The sequence below is a fragment of the Rhincodon typus genome, chromosome 8 (genome assembly GCF_021869965.1).
Source record: "Rhincodon typus isolate 14 chromosome 8, sRhiTyp1.1, whole genome shotgun sequence".
NCBI classification, from domain to species: domain Eukaryota; kingdom Metazoa; phylum Chordata; class Chondrichthyes; order Orectolobiformes; family Rhincodontidae; genus Rhincodon; species Rhincodon typus.
The window spans coordinates 3524346-3543273 of NC_063339.1; the positions used below are offsets into that span (position 1 = coordinate 3524346).

General features: G+C 43.9%; 1 protein-coding gene across 1 annotated transcript in view; it reads left to right on the forward strand.

Moving 5' to 3' along the window:
* Positions 1 to 18928, forward strand: part of LOC109917089 (protein jagged-2-like) — a 116628-nt gene that overhangs the window by 727 nt on the left and 96973 nt on the right. The window lies entirely within an intron of this gene.

Consider the following 18928-nt stretch of genomic DNA (forward strand, 5'->3'; position numbering starts at 1 on the left):
CTGGGAGTGTTTGATGGGGACAGTGTAGTGGCAATTTTACTCTGTATTTTATTTCTGCTGTTCCTATCATGGGGGTATTTAATGGTGACAGTATAGAGGGAGCTTTACTTTGTATGTGACCCTGCCATATCTGGTACAGCACAATGACCGGGGCGGGTCGGGGGGAATGGGAGTGGCAGGTTGCTTTTTGACCAGGGAAGACTCCATGGGTTGAAAGCCTGCCTTCTTATAATTTTGAACCGAAGACGTTTTGAACGTAAGCATGCAGGTGCAGCAGACAGTAAAGAAGGTAAATGGTATGTTGGCCTTCATTGCGAGAGGTTTCGAGTACAGGAGCAGGGATGTGTTGTTGCAGTTATACAGGACCTTGGTGAGACCACACCTGGAATATTGTGTGTAGTTTTGGTCTCATTTTCTGAGGAAGGAAGCTCTTGCTCTTGAGGGAGTACAGTGAAGGTTTACCAGGCTGATTCCGGGGATGGCGGGTCTGACGTATGAGGACAGATTGACAAGGTTGGGATTGTTTTCGCTGGAGTTCAGACGAATGAGGGGGGAATCTCATAGAGACTTATAAAATTCTAACAGGACTGGACAGGGTAGATGCAGGGAGGATGTTTCCGATGGTGGGTGTGTCCAGAACCAGGGGTCACAGTATAAGGATTCGGGGTAGACCATTTAGAACAGAGATGAGGAGACATTTCTTCACCCAAAGAGTGGTGAGCCTGTGGAATTCATTACCACAGGAAGTAGTTGATGCCAAAACATTGAATGTATTCAAGAGGCAACTAGATATAGCACTTGGGGTGAATGGGATCAAAGGTTATGGGGAGAAAGCAGGATTAGGCTATTGTGTTGGATGATCAGCCACGAAGGCTGAAGGGCCAAATGGCCTCCTCCTGCTCCTATCTTCTGTGTTTCTATAACCAAGTTGTGTATCCAGGCTTTTCCCTTCAGTTTAGAACTGAGTTGTTCACATTGAGAAATGCTGAGGGAATGTTTGAAATGGAGTCACCTGATGTGTTCTAAACAAACCTGTTGTGCTGTTTTTAGGGGTAGAATCACTGCAGTACAATGGATAGACAGGAGAGTCGAGATTATCACAGACCAATCTGTCACGATCGAATTGAGTGATGGACTGAATGTGATAGGCCAAGTCACCTTCTCTTGCTGCAGAAATTTACTATCTTAAAAAACATCAACACTATTTAATAGGCATGAGAGCTAGCAGCAGGCAGAGGCCATTCAGCCTCTTGAGCCTTCTCCACTATTTGATATGACCATGGCTGATCTCATTAGAGCCTCAAATCCACTTTCCTGCCAGCTCTCCCTAACCCTTTAGCCCATTTTAACTAAATATCTGCCTATTTCATCCTCAAAATTTCTCAATGTCCCAGCGTCCACGACACTCTGGGATAGCGAATTCTCAGATTTGTGACTTTTTGAGAGAAGTAATTGCTCCTCATCTCAGTGTTAAATTTATTATCCCCATCCTACAATTATGCCGTCTTGTTTCAGATTTCCACATGAGGAAACGTCCTTTCTACATCCAGACAAACCGTTCTGTTTCCTGGGGTTGGAGTGTGCTCTTTGCATCTTTCGGTCTAAATTTGTACAATAGCATAATGTTCCCTGCCTCTTCTCATCCCTGAACCCCTGGTCCCCGTTGTATCCAGTGCGGAGGGATGGACGCCTGGCTATTAATTTCTTTAGCCGTCTCCTCTCTAAAATGGTGATGGCCATGATTGCTGGAATGTCCATGGGATTAGGATTAGCAGTGTGCTCTTTTTTTCCCTTTATTCATTCATGGGATGAGGGCATCACTGGCCAGGCAGCATTTATTGCCCATCCCTAATTGCCCAGAGGGCAGTTAAGCGTCAACCACATTGCCGTGGGTCTGGCGTCACATGTAGGCCAGACCAGGTAAGGATGGTAGTTTCCTTCCCTAAAGGAAATGATTGAACCAGGTGGATTCTTTCTGACAATCGACAGTGGATTCACGGTCTTCATCAGATTCTTAATTCCAGACATTTATTGAATTCAAATTCCCCCATTTTTAGGATTTGAACCTGCGTCCCCAGAACGTTATCCGTGTCTCTGGATTAACAGTCCAGCGATAATACCACTAGGCCATTGCACTGGTGATCCAGAAGATGGACAAACGCTGTATTTAAAATGGAGGCTGCTAGAATTCTCCAGTTGGCCAATTTTTATTTTTGGTCCAGGAATGAGAGGGCTTGTATTCTCAATGGAAGAGGGAACCACATTTAAACAGCTGAGCTTCTGTGCAAACTGAGTTATTCATACAAAACTGTAGCAATCATGTCTAAGAGTGAGAGAGAGATACTGTTATTGAGTTTAGGAGATCATAGAATGCCTAAGGCCAGTATACTCGGAATAATAGAGGCATGTGAGCACATTATAAGGTTATAATTCTGAAGATATTTAAGGTGACAATTGACTCGGTGATGAATTAAACCATTCTTTCAGTGCAGGTTGCTGCGGCTGCATTTTGAAAATATTTTAAGTAACTTTCTAGGAAGCAGTCCTGAGTGGGTGGTGGTGAGATTGAGACAGAGTGATTGCTTGCACCAATAATTTCTATAAAATTGGATCTTGGATTTGTAGGTCTGCCATGAACCTGACCTATGTTGGATCCCAGTCTGCAGCATCTCAGTTTTAAAATGCTCATCCTTGTTAGCCAGTCCATTTGTGTAATCTCCCTGAGCTTTATCCTTCTTCGCTCATCTCTGTACTCCTCTGCTTCTGCAGTCTGGAGCATTCTTCATGCTACATGAAGAATGTTGTGAAATTTGAAAGGATGTTGCCAGGGTTGGAGGGTTTGAGCTATGGGGAGAGGCTGAATAGGCTGGGGTTATTTTCCCTGGAGCATTGGAGGCTGAGGGGTGACCTTATAGAGGTTTATAAAATCATGAGGGGCACAGATAGGGTGAGTATCCAAGGTCTTTTTCCCAAGGTAGGGGAGTCCAAAACTAGAGGCATGAGTTTAAGGTGAGAGGGGAAAGATTTAAAAGGGAGCAAAGGGACAACATTTTCACACAAGAGGGTGGTGCCTGTATGGAATGAGCTGCCAGAGGAAGTGGTGGAGGCTGGTACAATTACAACATTTAAAAAACACCTGGATGGTTACATGAATAGGAAGGGTTTAGAGGGAAAAGGGCCAAGTGCTGGCGAATGGGTGGAGTTTTTTTTTATTCCTTAACAGGATGAGGGCATCGCTGGCTAGGGCAGCATTTATTACCCATCCCTAATTACCCAGAGGGCAGTTCAGAGTCAACCACATTGCTGTGGGCCTGGAGTCACATGTAGGCCAGACCAGGTAAGGATGGCAGTTTCCTTCCCTAAAGGACATGAGTGAACCAGATGGGTTTTTCCGACAATTGATAATGGATTCATGGTCATCATTAGACTCTTAATCCTAGCTTTTTCTTATTGAATTCAAATTCCACCATCTGCTGTGGTGGAAGTTGAACCCAGGTCCCCAGAATATTATCTGGGTCTCTGGATTAGCAGCCCAGCGATTGATACCACCAGGCTAACACCTCCCCCATTAGGTTAATTTAGGATATCTGCTTGGCATGAATGAGTTGGACTGAGGGGTCTGTTTCTGTGCTGCACATCTCTATGATTTTATTGCTCTTTCATTGCATTCAGCTTTCTGGGCCCTATTGCCTGGAATTTCATGTTTAAACCCTTCTACCTGTCTCTCTCCTCCTCCTCCTCCTCTTAAGATGCTGCTTAAAGCCAAATTCTAGGGAGGCTTCTTGTTACCTAACTCAGTAGCTTCACGTGACTGTCAGATTTTATGAATAACTGAGTGAATCACCTTGGAGTGTTAAAGCTGTTTTTTACAAATGTAAGTTGTTACTGGTTTTAAAAATTTGCCAGAAGAGTTGGCTCCCAAGAGGATTGGAAAGCTCTGTAATTTTGGTTTAAATCCTAATTGTCATAATGGTTTTTAAAAAAAAATGGAATGTGTTCCAAGTCTAAGCAAGGTGTAAAAGGCACTGGGTAATCCAGTTCTAGATCTCTGTCCTTTTCCAAAGTTGGCTCATACTGTAGAAGTTTTGAACTATGTGTGAAACTATTGCGAAGTACAGATTTAGTGATGCGGTGGGAGCTGTTTCTGAGGGATGCTTTAAGATCCCATAGGAAGCAGGTCACACATTATACAATGGGCTTTGATGTGACTTCCACCCCCGTTCCAAACCTCAAATTGGTGAAGGTGGCAGAGCGTTTTGAAGGTTTATACAGCGAAAATAAAACATCCTGACTTTAAAAATAGAGGACAGATTATTGCGCTCAGCCTTTTAGAAATCACTATCCAAGCTTGAGCCAGAGTATTGTCTGTTGTTCTGGGTGCCACACTGTAGGAAGGATGTCAAAGACTTTGAGAGGGTGAGAGGAGATTCTGTCAGCATTTATATCGGAGGTGAGAGTGTTGCATTAGTGTGGAGTCATAACCAGAGCAGCTGAGATCATTCTCTTCTGAGCAAAGCGTGGGTTTCCCCCAGGTGCTCCGGTTACCTCCCACAGTCCACAGATGTGCAGGTTAGGGTGGATTGGCCATGCTAAATTGCCCCAGGGATGTGTAGATTAGGTGGACTGTAAGAGGATGGGTCTGGATGGGAAGCTCCAAGGGTCGGTGTGGACTTGTTGGGCCAAAGGGCCTGTTTCCACACTCTAGGGATTCTAAGTCCAAAGGTTTGTGGGGAGTTTTAATGGGAGTATTCCAGTAGGGCCCAGATAACTGAATACAGTGGAGGAGTGATAGCCTGAAGAATGCTCAAGGCTGTAGAATTGAATAGCTTTAAGTCAGAAACTGACACAATGAGTTGAATGTGTGTAGGGTGATTCTTTTCAAGTGTGTTCATACCTTTGCATTGACAGCGTTAAGACTCTTCATCTCCTGAAACAACTCCCCCCAGCTGTGGATGATATGTTCTTTGTCCAAAACCAGCTCCACTGTGGAACTGCTTTCTGCTGAATAGTCCTATGTGGCTTTGTGAATGCCACGTTGTTACAGTGATATTTCAGACTGTGCATGTGCGAGACAGTTACTTGGCAGTGTCTCTGATATAGACAGTGTCCTGTTCTGAGAATGAATGGAGGGAAACAGAGAGAACGTTTGAGTTTCTAACATTAACCTTCCTCCTGTTGGGAAACGGTCATCACTGCACCACATCCGTTAATACGGACCCTGCGTTCCCCCAACTCTATTCCTCATACCTTCCTGTATCCCAATTTATATTGAGAGGTTTCTCTGACCATTAGAAGTGCCTTTGTAGTAATAGAAGGAACAAGGGAAGGAGACAGATAGCAACATGAAATAATAGCTGAATTGTAAGTATTATGCTTAATCTCATTACCCTATCCTAATTGCTCTTCACCTGAATTAACAACTTGGTATTTTTAACACTGGGAGATGGAGCAGTTCATACAATTTTCCTTCTCTTCACTGACGTGGGAAGGATGGCTATTCTCCATTTTATGCTTTCACTCCCAATTAGCTCCTTCTATGCAACAGCATGAAGGTATGATTAGTTTTCGACACAGATTGTGAGCTGTGCTTTTGAGATTTAGCTATTTAGCGTTTAATCTCTGTCCTGTGATGTGTATATCCTTACCTCACTGAAAGGCAGAAGGAAAGTTTTGCCCCTGGGAATGGGGTTAGAAGTGGGTCACATGGAGGTAAGAGAAAAAAACGACCCATCCACGGTTTTGTTCCACCTCTGATGGGCAGGTGTCTGCCCTGGTTCAAATCACCTTATCCATCAGTGCCTGGACCAGGCAACTCCATTAAGATCAGTGATGAAGGAAATCACTGCTTTGTTTCCGGTCAGCTAAGACTTTTTTTAGGTTTGTAGATATTAGAGGGTGAATTGCATTACCCAACTTGAGGTGACAGTGCGCAGTGGCATCAAGTCGATCTTTTTGGGGTTGGTTCATACCTTTCTACGCCAGCAGCCAGATGTTGGGGTAGAAATCGTGCAGGCCCAGGCACTGCTCCTGGTCTGGGTGCCTGGCCTCTCCTGTGATATTGCTCCCCTGAAGAAGCTGAGAATGGATGGAGAGCTGGAAAATATCCTCCAGGCCTTGCTGCCAAGAAACAGTTGGATTCCTTGTGGAAAAAAAAATACCTCCTGTTGGTCTCTAATGGTTGATGATGAAACAGTCTGGGCTGCTTCCAGCGTTAATTACATACAAACAGGGCTCGCACAGTCAGGGGGATGGTGTGCTTGATAACTATGAATTAAGTGTCCGATTTTAAGTACCTAAATTGCAAATATTGGAGTGATGTAATCCTCAATTAATGCTCCATTTTTCAGCAGATCTGACTTGTTTGACTTCCAATCAGTGACAAAATGTTCACATCTCAATTGCTTGTCTCATTAATCTCATGAAGTGTGTCTTTTTGAAGGCAATTTAGTCTATTTTTGTTCTTCATCTCTCTTCCCTTTGCTCCATCCCTTGTCCCTTCTGTGGAATTACTTGGAGAGGCTGAGCAGTATAATCCAACGTGCTTATCCACACCACAGTGCATTCTTGGCAAATGCCCCTCTTCATCTTCTAACAGCAGCAAAGACTCAACTGCAACACATTGCTGTACCCACATTGTACTTACACAGTGTAGTGATTGTCACTGGATTGATAATCTACTCAGGAAGAATTTAAATCCTACCACTGCAGTTCGAGAATTTCAATCTGATTTGAAAAATCAGCAAAAAATAAAATTTGTCACTGTTGGCCTTGAAATTCTGACTGTAGTTAAGAACTCATGTGATTCATCTCAGTCTTTTTGTGCTGCATCTCACTTGTTAAAGATAATGATAAAGTCAGCGTAGCCCCAGGCTGTGCTCTTATTGACCTGAGGGTCACCATGTATCAGGCGAGGGGAGAAGTTGAGAAGGAGAGTCCTTCATGGTAACCTCAGCCCATTGCAGGAACTGAACCCGTGCTCTTGGCATTGCTTTGCTATCCAGCCAAGTGAGCTAAAGTTCCCCGCGTTGGAAATTTCTCAAAAAAAGAAACGGTGAATTAGTGGGGAGGTATGAAGCTGCAATTGCTTACCTCTGCTTTCAGCAACCTCATGGACAAAACCCTGCCCTTCCCAGACCTGGGTCTCTGTGCCCAGACAGCAGAGAAACCAACATGCGTACACTTAAAGGTGGCAATCACTGGACAGATAGTTCGCCTGTAAGACGATAGATGTGTTTTTGTGTGACCTCGTGCTATAGAAAACCACATTATAGGGAAATCGCTGTAGAAAATTGCTATACTTTACGGTGGAAAGTTTGCATTATCCAAACAGTATCCACTATTCAACAATTGCGTTATAGCAGAAATACCCGTAGGCTGTCTTGCGTCTCTTGGTCGGCTCGTTTTATATTTGGTGTCAGGCCCCTCAGGTTAAGCCTGATCTACATCATGAGTTTATATCCATGTCCAAGTCCAGGGAGATGCACCTCAGGACCTGTCTCTGACTCTGCCAGAATACCGAACGAGTTGAACACCACTGCATAATGAAGATGCTTGCCTGCCTAATAAGAGGGTGAAAAATGTGTGCTGTCTGAATGTAACCTCACCCAAATCCAATTTTTTGAAAAGCAGAGGTTGTACTGTTGGGAGGAGAGAGGGTCGATAATCTGATCAGTTTGTGTCTGTATCTTTCTCTAACCCCACTCTGGTGAAACAAAGGCAGAATTTGTAGAGAAACTGAGCAGGTCTGGCAGCATCAATTGAGGGAGATGGAGAGTTAGCATTTTAGGTCCAATGAGCCTTCTTCAGGACCAATGAGCTTGCACATTGAGCCTTAGATGCTAGGCCAGTTGCTCTTCTGGTTCAGTGTGAGGTTATCCAGTTTGGGAGCAAAAACAGGAAAACCGATTATTACCGCAATGGTGTTAGATTGGGAAAGGGGGAGCAACAAGACCTGGGTGTCCTTGTGCACCAGTTGCTGAAGGTAAGCATGCAGATGGTAAAGAAGGCAAATGATATGTTGGCCTTCATAGTGACAATTTGAGTACAGGGGCAGGAATGTCTTGCTGCAAGTATATAAGGAATTGGTGAGATCACACCTGGAGAATTATGTGCAGTTTTGGTCTCCTCATCTAAGGAAGGATATTCTGGTGATGGAGGGAGTGCAGCAAAGGTTTACCAGCCTGATCCCTGGGAAAGCAGGACTGACATATGAAGAGAGATTGGATCAGTTAGGACTATGTTCACTGGAGTTTAGAGGAATGATGTAGGATCTTGTAGAAACCTATAAAATTCTAACAGGTCTAGACAGAGTGAACACAAAATGTTAATGGTGACCCTGGAGTCCAGAGCCAGGAGAATCACAGTCTAAGGATAAGGGGCTAAACCATTTCTAATTGAGGTAAGATTTTCCTTCACTCAGAGAGTGGGGAGTCTGTGGAATTGTCCTCCGCAGAAAGTGGTTGAGGCAAAAACATCAAAAGTTTTGAAGAAGGAGTTAGATACAGTTCCTAGCAATCAAAAGGATGACAAATGGAACAGGGTATGAAACAAAAACAGAAGTTGCTGGAAAAGCTCAGCAGGTCTGGCAGCATCTGTGAAGGAAAATCAGAGTTAACGTTTCGAGTCCTCTGTTCTGAGGAAGGGTCACTGGACCCGAAACGTTAACTCTGTTTCTTCCTTCACAGATGCTGCCAGACCTGCTGAGCTTTTCAAGCAACTTCTGTTTTTGTTCCTGATTTACAGCATCCGCAGTTCTTTCGGAACAGGGTATGGGTTGGATGATCCAGCCATGGTCACATTGATTGGAGGAGCAGGTTTGAAGGGCTGAATGGACAACCCCTGCTTCTGTTTTCTAAGTTTCTGCTCCATTCAACACCCTGGCTAAATCAATCCCAGATTGGGGAATGGTCTCGCTGCCAGGTGTGACCTTTCTCTTTGATGTCCAGTTCTTGCCATGTGCAGATGTGGGAGTTTGCAGACAATAGGTTGGAGGAAGTTTGAGGTTTAGTTCAGTCTGTCCAGTCGATCCGGTCTTGAATCTGTGACCTCCTTATGTCTGGTCTGCCAACTCCTCTGTTGTGATCCTGTTTGTGGATGTTAGAGTTAAACATCTACGTTTTCACCTGGTTAAGCTTTCACTACTGTGTCTTACATAGGCTGACACTAATTATGTTTTAAAACATTGATAAGTTTGTGTGAGTAACATGGTAACAACACAATACCCTGTCAGTCATGCATGGAGAGCTGGTTCCTGTTTTGACTGGTAGAGTTTTTTCTTACAAATTTAAACTCTCTCTTGTTCTAATTGTGGCCTGAGAAAGAGTGGGTGGTCAGTCCCAGAATCAAATAGAAAGGGGGATTCTTCATTTTGATTTGGGACGTTGAATACAGTTAATGTGATCTGGGACGTTGATCCACAAAGAGGGAGAATTTGCATTTCTATAACACATTTCTTGGTATCACGAGCCACTTTGCAGTCAATGAAACATTTCTGAACTTATGCCACTATTGTAATTTAGGAAATAATGCAGACGGTTGACACGCACTTTCCGGCGAACAATAACGAGATAAAATCTGTTTTTATAGGAGCTCTAACTTGCACTATGTCATGCTTTTCATGTCTTACTGTCTTGGTGCTTGGTAAGTGTGACGTAATGGATACAGATTTGTGTGTTAGTGAGGGAGAAGTAATCAGCCAGGATACTGGAAGGGAGAAGGGAGAAGGGGGAAGGGGGGTTGGGGGGTGGTGGGGGGGTATGTTTCTGCTCCTCAGAGTGTGATACGAGCTCTTCCTTATATGTTTGTCAGGGCAGGCATTTTGTGCAAAAGGCAGCAGGAGCTCTGACAGTGCAGCACTCCATCGCTACCACTTCGGTTTTGGCTTTTGAAAAGATTCAGATCAAAGCTCCAGGGTGGCCATTAATTCAGCCCACATCCTGCTGAGTTGAGTACAAGTGTTTTCTAGTCAACCTGTTGAGACACGTTATGACCCACACCTCCAGAGCAGGTGGGACTTGAACCTGGACCATTTTTCTTTTCTAAATTTGGGAAAATAAGGCTTGTGCTGAATGAGGAGCCTCGTTGAACAACATTGAGATTTCTCTGCCAGAGAAACTCAGCAGGTCTGGCAGTATCTGTGGAGAAAAAGAAGTTAATGTTTCAAGTCCAGTGACTGTTCTTCAGAACTGATCATAGCTCACCAAACTCCACGTTAACTCTTGCTTTCTCTTCGTAGATGCTGCCAGACCCGCTGAGTTTCTCCAGCAATTTCAAACTCGGCTATTTGTTTTATTTTAATTGAGTTTTCATTGTCTGAAGCTGGCAGTATGATTTTAAACCTGGTAAGGATTGAAGCTCCCACTGTACTGCAGGGACAATGTTGTCCATTTCACCTGGAGACAGGATTGTACCCAAGTCAGAACCAAGGCATTCTTGTTGGTTTTCATTGTTTGTTTGTGGTTTATAAACTCACTCGCTTCCTGCATGAGCCAGCGTACTGAACTGAAAGTTCCAATGACAGGGAACTTTGAAGACGCTAAGTGAAGTACTGTGCCTGACTGAATTGTCAAATTGAATTGAAAAAAAAGAGGCTTAGATTGTGAAGAAGGGATGCGGGGAATCTTGTAAATGTTTCAGAACTGGTGTTTTTATCTTAGTTGGATGTAGTTTTCACCATTTTTGCATGTTTCAAAAGTAGAGTAACATTTTAATGTAACACTCCCAAGTGTAATTCTAAATTTTTCCCTCATTGGTGTACACTTTAAGCATTTGTGTCAACAGAACGTATTCTCTGAAGTGAAAGACAAATCACACTCTATACTAGCTGAAACATCAGCTTTCCTGCTCCTCTGATGCTGCCTGGCCTGCTGTGTTCCTCCAGCTCCACGCTGTGTTATCTCAGACTCCAGCATCGACAGTTCCTACTATCTCTCACACTCTATACTGCAGCTTAAGTCATGACTGTAGTATTGAATGACTGTGGAATGTACAGTGAGCTCCCAGGGTGGTGGTTCCAGGTTTCTGCATGTATCAGGAGGGCTCCTGTGTACTTTTGTCTCTCGAGGACGTGGTGGAATTCTAAAGCTACATGCAAGGACAGGTGGGGATGCTGTGCACACTTCACATGTGCTAACGCTCAGCATGGACTGAAAGGGGCTTGCGACGTCTCACCCAGCAGCTTCATTCTTCTTTCAAGTGATTATAGTGACAGCCAAATTGCGTTTGTCTGTAATAGCAACTTGCATCAACACTTTATTCAATATAAAAATACAAGTGTCAGTCATTGCCTAGTAAGCACCAGAGTTGGTTTGAGAGCAACTTGGTTGGTTAGGTTCTGTTGTGCTTTCACTGCTCACAGGATCCAAATTACTTCTTTGAGTAAAAAGGCTTTCATTCATTTTCATAATGAGTCATTGTCTGCTCACCGTAATCCCTCTAGAGAAAGGGAGGCCAGGTGCAGAAAGGATTCAGATAACCTCTGCAATGAAGTGTGACATGAACATTGTCCAATAATTGCATAACATGCAAAGGCTGGCTTTGGGACCCATTGACTTCTTAAAACATTTATGCAGCAAAGCATTTTTGCCCTTTTGTTTCTTGGGGTTTTTTTTGTGAGACCATTGAAAACTGATAGTTTGCCTCTGTATTTCACCCCCTCCAGGCCATGGGCCCTAGAATTTCTATTAATTAATTAATCTGAACCAGTCCATGCAAAAATACGAGCCATTGTTCAATCTATGCCTGTTCAACATTGCTCAATCCTGTCAAACTTGCTTCATGGTCTAGAATTGCAGGTTTGAATATTTAATGTTCTGTGTACTGCCGTTAGGAGAGGGAGCTGAGAACCTTTATATGACGCAGTGCTTCCCAAATTATTTTTCAAGTGATCCCGTTTTAACATCTGAGAATAGCCTGATTCCAGACGCCAGCAAATTGAAAGCAGCAAAGAAGCAGCATCATAACGTTTAATATATAATGATTAAAGTTTGCATGACTGACTAAAATGGAAACATAACTAAGATGGTAAAGGTGGATTTAAACTAAGTGGTGGAGTTGAGGAAAGTGTGTTAAATTCAGAGAAAAGGACAAGGCGATAGAGTGAGGTAGCAGAAGCTGGTAATGACAATTGAAGCTCAGCAAGAAGGGACAGAACACACGTCTGAAGTATACCAGCAGATAAGGCCAGACATGGCAAAAATTTTAGAAAGACAGAACTAAAGATTCTGTATTACAGCATCTGTAACATTCACACCAAAGCATTTACCAGAAATAGACTCGATAGGAGCAAATTACTGCAGATGCTGGAATCTGTCCTGAATATAACAAGTGCTGGAGATCACAGCGGTTCAGGCAGCTTCCATGAAGAGAGAGCAGGCTAAAATTTCAAGTCTAGATGACTCTTCGTGTGGTCTGATGAAGAGTCATCTAGACTCAGTGTTAACTTGCCTTCTCTCCACAGATGCTGCCTGACCCGCTGTGATCTCCAGCATTTGTTATTTTCAGTGTATGATTCGATGGTCTTTAGAAACTTGGCTGCAAGTTTACAAAGCTGGGACATAAATAGTCAAGAATACATGACATTTCAGAATGACAAACTGAGAAAAGGGGATGAAATAGCTCTGTAAATTAAGGATGACAATACTTGATATTGTACTGTTCTTATACTGTATACCGTTCTTATAATGGTGCACTTAATGAGAGATGAGTTAAGACACTTGTGGGAATTGTTTATAGATCTTCTTACGGTAATTATATTGTAGGACAAAGTACACAGGAGGACATAGAGGGACCTTTGTAGGAAAAGTACATCTATTATCATGGGTGATTTTAATTTGCATAGCTTGGAGAAATCAGATTGGCAAAGGGAACCTGGAAGATGTACTTAATGTTTTAAGTATAATTTTCTTAAAGCAACACATTGAGAGCCAACCAGAAAGTTGGCTGTTCTCAATCTGGCAATGTGCAAAGAAGCAAGAGGAGCCTCTAGGTGGCAGTGATTGTAACATTGAATTTTGCTTTCAGTTTGAGGGAGAGAAGAGTGTGTCTAAGATTGGTGCTTTAAACTTTAGAGCAGTTACAAGGGCATGCAGATGAAGCTTGCTAAAGTGAACTGACCTTAGTAAAGTTAGTGGATTAGTACAGCTGTAGTAGTAGTCACTTGAGATACTTTAACTTAAAGGATGCATTTACATCTGAGGACCTTTGGTGAATTACAACACTGCAGAGATTCATCTATAAGATGCACGGCAGAAATTCACCAAAGATCCTCAGGCAGCACCTTCCAAACCCACAACCGCTTCCATCTAGAAGGACAAGGGCAACAGATACATGGAAACACCACCAACTGCAAGTTCCCCTCCAAGCCACTCACCATCCTGACTTGGCAATATATCGTTGGGTTAAAATCCTGGAATTCTCTCCCTAAAGGCATTGTGGGTCAACCTACAGCACATGGACTGCAGCGGTTCAACAAGGCAGCTCACCCCCACCTTCTCAAGGGGCAACTAGGGACGGGCAATAAATGCTGGGCCCAGCCAGCGACACCCATGTCCCACAAATGAATAGAAAAAAAAATTCAATGAGAAAGGAAAAGAAAAATCCCAGGACAAAGATGCACTGCCTGTTGCAGGACTATTGGAAAGAGCGGTGAGAGTGGGACTAGTTTGCATAGCTTTCAGAGAGATATCAGAGACATGATGGGCTGAATAGCCTTCTGAATTGCTTTGCTCTGATTCTGTCTGATTGTTGGTAAATGCAGAATAAATATAAATATTGTGAAGGGTTAGATATACAATTAGAACTACCTGACATCTCCACCCAGTGCCCATCTTGCATGGACTAGGTGTATTGATTTTATGTTGGAAGCAGTATGCACATCACTGCTATAGAAGGGAGTAGAAATATATGAACAACGGTTTAGCTTTTTGCAAGATCTGTTTTCAGACCATTTTACTTTTAACATTACAACAGTGAGGGTATACTGAAAGTAATTAATTGAGCATAAAGTACTTGGGGCGGTTTGAGGGTTGGGAAAGATGAAAAGAATGTTTTACTCTTGAGTTTTTATAACTTCCCAGTGAATCTCCTCTTCCAATGGGGCTGATTCCTGGTGACAATAAGCTTGCACCTTGCTTGCTGGGCATGCAGGAACAAGCCTCCCACCTTGTTATTTTGGACAGATTGTTGTCCAGTGACAGCAGGGCTCCGAGTTCACCACAAAAACTGCTCAACATAGACGTAAATGACCTGTTAGTAACCCATGCCCCACAAGTTGAGCAACTTGACATGGGGAGTAAGGAGGTATTGGAAGTTTTGGTGGGCTTAAAAGTGGAAAATCCCCAGGGTCCGGATGAGTTGTATCCCAGGCTGCAGTGGGAGATAAGGGAGGAAATTACACGAGTTCTGATCCAATTGTTAATTGCGCTCTGGTCACAGGGGAGGTGCCAGAGGACTGGATAACTGCTAATGTGGTTCCACTTTTCGGGAAGGGTGGTAGAGATAAATCAGGGAACTGCAGACAAATGAGTCTCAGATCAGTGGTAGGGAAACTATTGGAGAAAATTCTGAAGCAGAGAATTAATCTCCACTCGGAGAGGTGAGTTTAATCAGGGAGAGTCAGTATGGCTCTGTCAGAGAGAGGCCATGCCCTAATGAATTTTTTGAGGGAGTGACCAGGTGTGTAAATGAATGAAGTGAGGTATTGAGGTTGGTTGGCTCGCTGAGCTGGTTTTTTGTTCCGCAGACGTTTCGTTACCGTGCTTGGTAGCATCCTCAGTGCAGCCTCTGATGAAGCGTCGGTGTGTTTTCCCGCCTGGTTTTTAAACTCTGGGGTCCGTTGCGATGGATTGCCTCACTTCTGGGTTTCCTCCGTAGTGGAATGTATATGGGGTCGAGTTCAATGTGTTTATCAGTAGCCTGCTTCGTGGAGTGCCATACTTCCAGGAATTCTCATGCCTGTCTCTGCCTAGCCTGTCCCAGGATCTTGGTGTTGTCCCAGTCGAAGTGGTGGTTCTCCTTGTCCATGTGGATTGAGATGAGTGAGTATTGGTCGTGTCTTTTTGTAGCCAGTTGGTCTTCACGTACTCTTGTTGTTAGTTTCCTTCCTGTTTGTCCGATGTAGTGTTTCTCGCAGTCTCTGCAGGGGATTTTGTAGATGACATTGGTCCTGTCCATGGCGGGGAGTGGGTCTTTAGTTCGGGTGAGCACTTGTCGTAGGGTTGATGTGGGTTTGTGTGCCACTCTGATGCCCAGCGGTCGTAGAAGTCTTGTGGTGAGTTCTGACGTGTTCCTGATGTAGGGTAGTGTGATGAGTGTGTCGGGGCGTGTAGAATCTTTCTGATGCTGTTCCTGTAGGCATCTCCTGACCCAGTTCTTTGGATATTCATTATCCTTGAACACTTGGAAGAGGTATGAAGTGAGTTGCTGTTGTTTGTATGGATTTCAGCAAAGCCTTTGTCAAGGTCCAACATAGGAGACTGAAGAAGGTAAAAGCTCCTGGAATATAGTGTAACCTGGCATACATAAACAATATAGAAAATGTGGTGGGGATGGGAAGGACATTTGCAGATGACATTGAGAGTCACTGAGTGATTGATGTTGAGGTGTAAGGTGTTAGGTTACAGGAGGGTATAGATGGATTGGTCAGACGGAATTTAACCCTGATAAATGTAAAGTGATGGGGAAGTACACAATGAATGACAGGATGCTGGGAAACTAGGAGGGATTTTGGGGTGCTTGTTCACCAACCTCTGGAGGTTGCAGGACAAGCTGATAAAGTAGTTATGAAGGGTAGTTGAGGCAGGAAACCTCACAACCTTTTTAAAAATAACATGGCTGAATGTCATAGCATTTTTGGGTATAACATAAATATTGGAAAGGGGGACTAGTGTAGATTTAGTGTATTTTTTTGTTAGTGTAGACTTGATGGCTGAAGAGCCTCCTGGACTCTGCTGGGGGTGGCACAGTGGTTAGCACTGCTGCCTCTCAGCGCCAGGGACCCAGGTTCGATTCCACCCTCAGGCAACTGTCTATGTGGGGTTTGCACATTCTCCCCATGTCTGCGTGGGTTTTCTCTGGGTGCTGTGGTTTCCTCCAAAGATGTGCAGGCTAGGTGGATTGGCCATGTTAAATTGCCCTGTAATGTCTAGGGATGTACAGGCTAGGTGCGTTAGCCGTGGGGAATGCAGGGTTACAGGGATAGAGGGGGTGAGATGATGCTCTTTGGAGGGGCAGTGTGGACTTGATGGGCTGAATGACCTGTTTGCACACCATAGGGATTTGATGATTCTAAATTTAGCTTTACTGATGACATTTGTCATGCTATCTAGGCTCGGCCTTTGATGGTGGGCCAGTGCCTTAACCGAGAGACTACAAAGCTTACTCACTACTGCAACACAATGTGTTCGCAAATAGTTCCTCTCAAACCATATGATACATTCCATCTCCTCAAAGCCAGTGCCAAAGGGAGTTGTGTATCCTGTCTGGCCAGAGACTTAAAGCATGAGCTTGATTCAACATACTTGGGAGCAACTGTTGATATTCAGAAAGAAAACAGCAGCAAAAGGTGAAAATTCGGGAGTGGGACAAGCCGCCTAACCAAATTTGCTAGAACTATATGGGGGCATTGCTGCCCTAACACTCTGAACCCCTCTCTCTCTCAAAAACAGAAATTGCTGGAGAAAGTCAAATCGGGCTGGCAGCATCTGTGGAGAGAAAGCAGAGTTAACATTTCAAGTCCAGCGACCCTTCCTCAGAATGTCTCTGGATCTCATGCTTGCTGTATTGTACTGTGTAGCATTGTACTGTGCACCCCTCTGATGTGGGTTATCTCTCACATGCATCTTGCTCCGACATTCAGTGGAATACAACAGTGTACCATAACTGAAACCTTCTACTGGCTTCCTGACATAGAAATGTCACATGTCCCACACATCCCCGCTGATTGGGTCCTTGAGGCATACAGAATACAGGGTAGATGCTGAGAGGTAGTTTCCCCTTATTGGAAAGTCTAGGACCAGAGGGTATCATCTCAGAGTAAAGGGTTACACATCTAAGACAGAGATAAGGTTGAATTTCTTCTCTCCGACGAGAGTGGATCTGTGGAATTCTTTACCGCAGAGGGCTATAAAGGCTGGGTTGTTAAGTATGTTCAAAGTTGAGATAGACACTCTTTTAATCAGGAATGGAATCAAGGGTTATGGGGAAGAAGGCAGGAAAGTGGAGCTGCGGATGATCAGATCAGCCATAACCTCATTGAACTGGAGCATACTCGATGGGCTGAATGGCCTACTTCTGCTCCCACAGCTTATGGCCTTGTGGGGAAAACCCACCTGCTGAGTGAAACCCATGCTACACTTCACTTGGCCACTCCTTGATGACCCATTCGGCCACCTACTGCCCACCTTTCATATCAGGGCCCCATTTTGGAGCAATATTCCTGAGCACAATCTTTCTGGATCAAGGAATGGGAAACCCAGCAATAACTTCCTTCTGGCGGACTCAATCTGTCGAGTGGCAGGCTTTGAGCAGTCAAGGTATGAGTGGGCCCTGCTAAACGGATTGAGGACAAGCTGGGAGCCCTGTGCAACTGGCTCAGTATGAAACGAGCCTGTGCACTTGTGTCGAGAATCACAGTGCTGCATATTACTGAAGAGTCTCCTCTCTACAGACCAAATGATGGACGAATCACCTTAAGCTCAACAAATGACAAGGCTGTGTTACCACCTACTTGGGAAAGTATGCTGATTCTTGAGCTCCATGACTCTGGGGGTCACTACAAAAGTTAATGATTGGATCAAAGTATGCAGAGAACCCAGTTTACCTATCTGTTGGAATCAGATTAACAGAAAACACTGAACAGGTTCCCATACTCAATAACAACGACTGTTCATTACAAATAAATAAGATCTAACTGTAAATAAACAAAGCAATGAACTATTAGCATAACTCTATTAGTTAAAACTCTAACATCCTTTAAAACTGTGTCTGACAGAAATACACACTGACAAAAGTATTGGCGTTAGGGTTGGAGGGACAACTAACTGGAGAAATGCAGTTCGATCACACTGATTCACAGGTTAAGATCCTCTAATCTTCGTTCTCCTGTCTCCAAGTTCTTTCTCATCTTCGTAGATTGCACACAGTGATTGGTACAGGAACTCAAAAGTCTCTTAGTTAATGATTAAAAGCCAACAGTGTACAGCACCTTGTGGAAGAAAATAGCTGGCTTTAAAGTTTTGGAGTAGATTTGTAGCTTGGGTTGTGGGGGTTGTGGTAGGTTGGCTTGCCGAGCTGGTTCGTTGTTCCACAGACGTTTCATGACCCTGCTGGGTAACATCATCAGTGCAACCTCCAATGAAGCGCCGTTGTGTTTTCCCGCCTGTTATTTGAACTCTGGAAAGCTGGCTTTCTTCAGGTTTCAGAGAGAGAGACAGACACAGGACCTGCCCTGTCCAGAAGCAATAGATATTCTGCTGCTCTTTCCTCATCCTTCTAACTTCTGTTGGAGTTTTAATAAATCTTAAACTTCTAAATTTAGAATTTAGTTATTTCAACTTTCAATATGAATCCCGTCTCTCCTAATTCTTCAACCTTCTCTGGTCTTGTGATCCTCTTGTTCTGTGTTTGTCTTGTGCTGGTTTCTTGATTCGCTGCACTCCATCATTGGTAACTGGCCTTTCAGATACCTAGGTTGCAAGACCTGGGATCTCCTCCTCAACTTCTGTCCCCTTTTTATGGCATTGATTAAAACCCGACAGCTAAAGCAAAATATTGCGGATGCTGGAATTCTGAGGGGGAAAGAAATCCCAGGATCTAGATAAATGTGAGGTTTGGAAAGGCAAATCAGGGCAGGACTTATACACTTAAAGGCAAGGTCCTAGGGTGTGTTGCTGAACAAAGAGACCTTGGAGTGCAGGTTCATAGTTCCTTG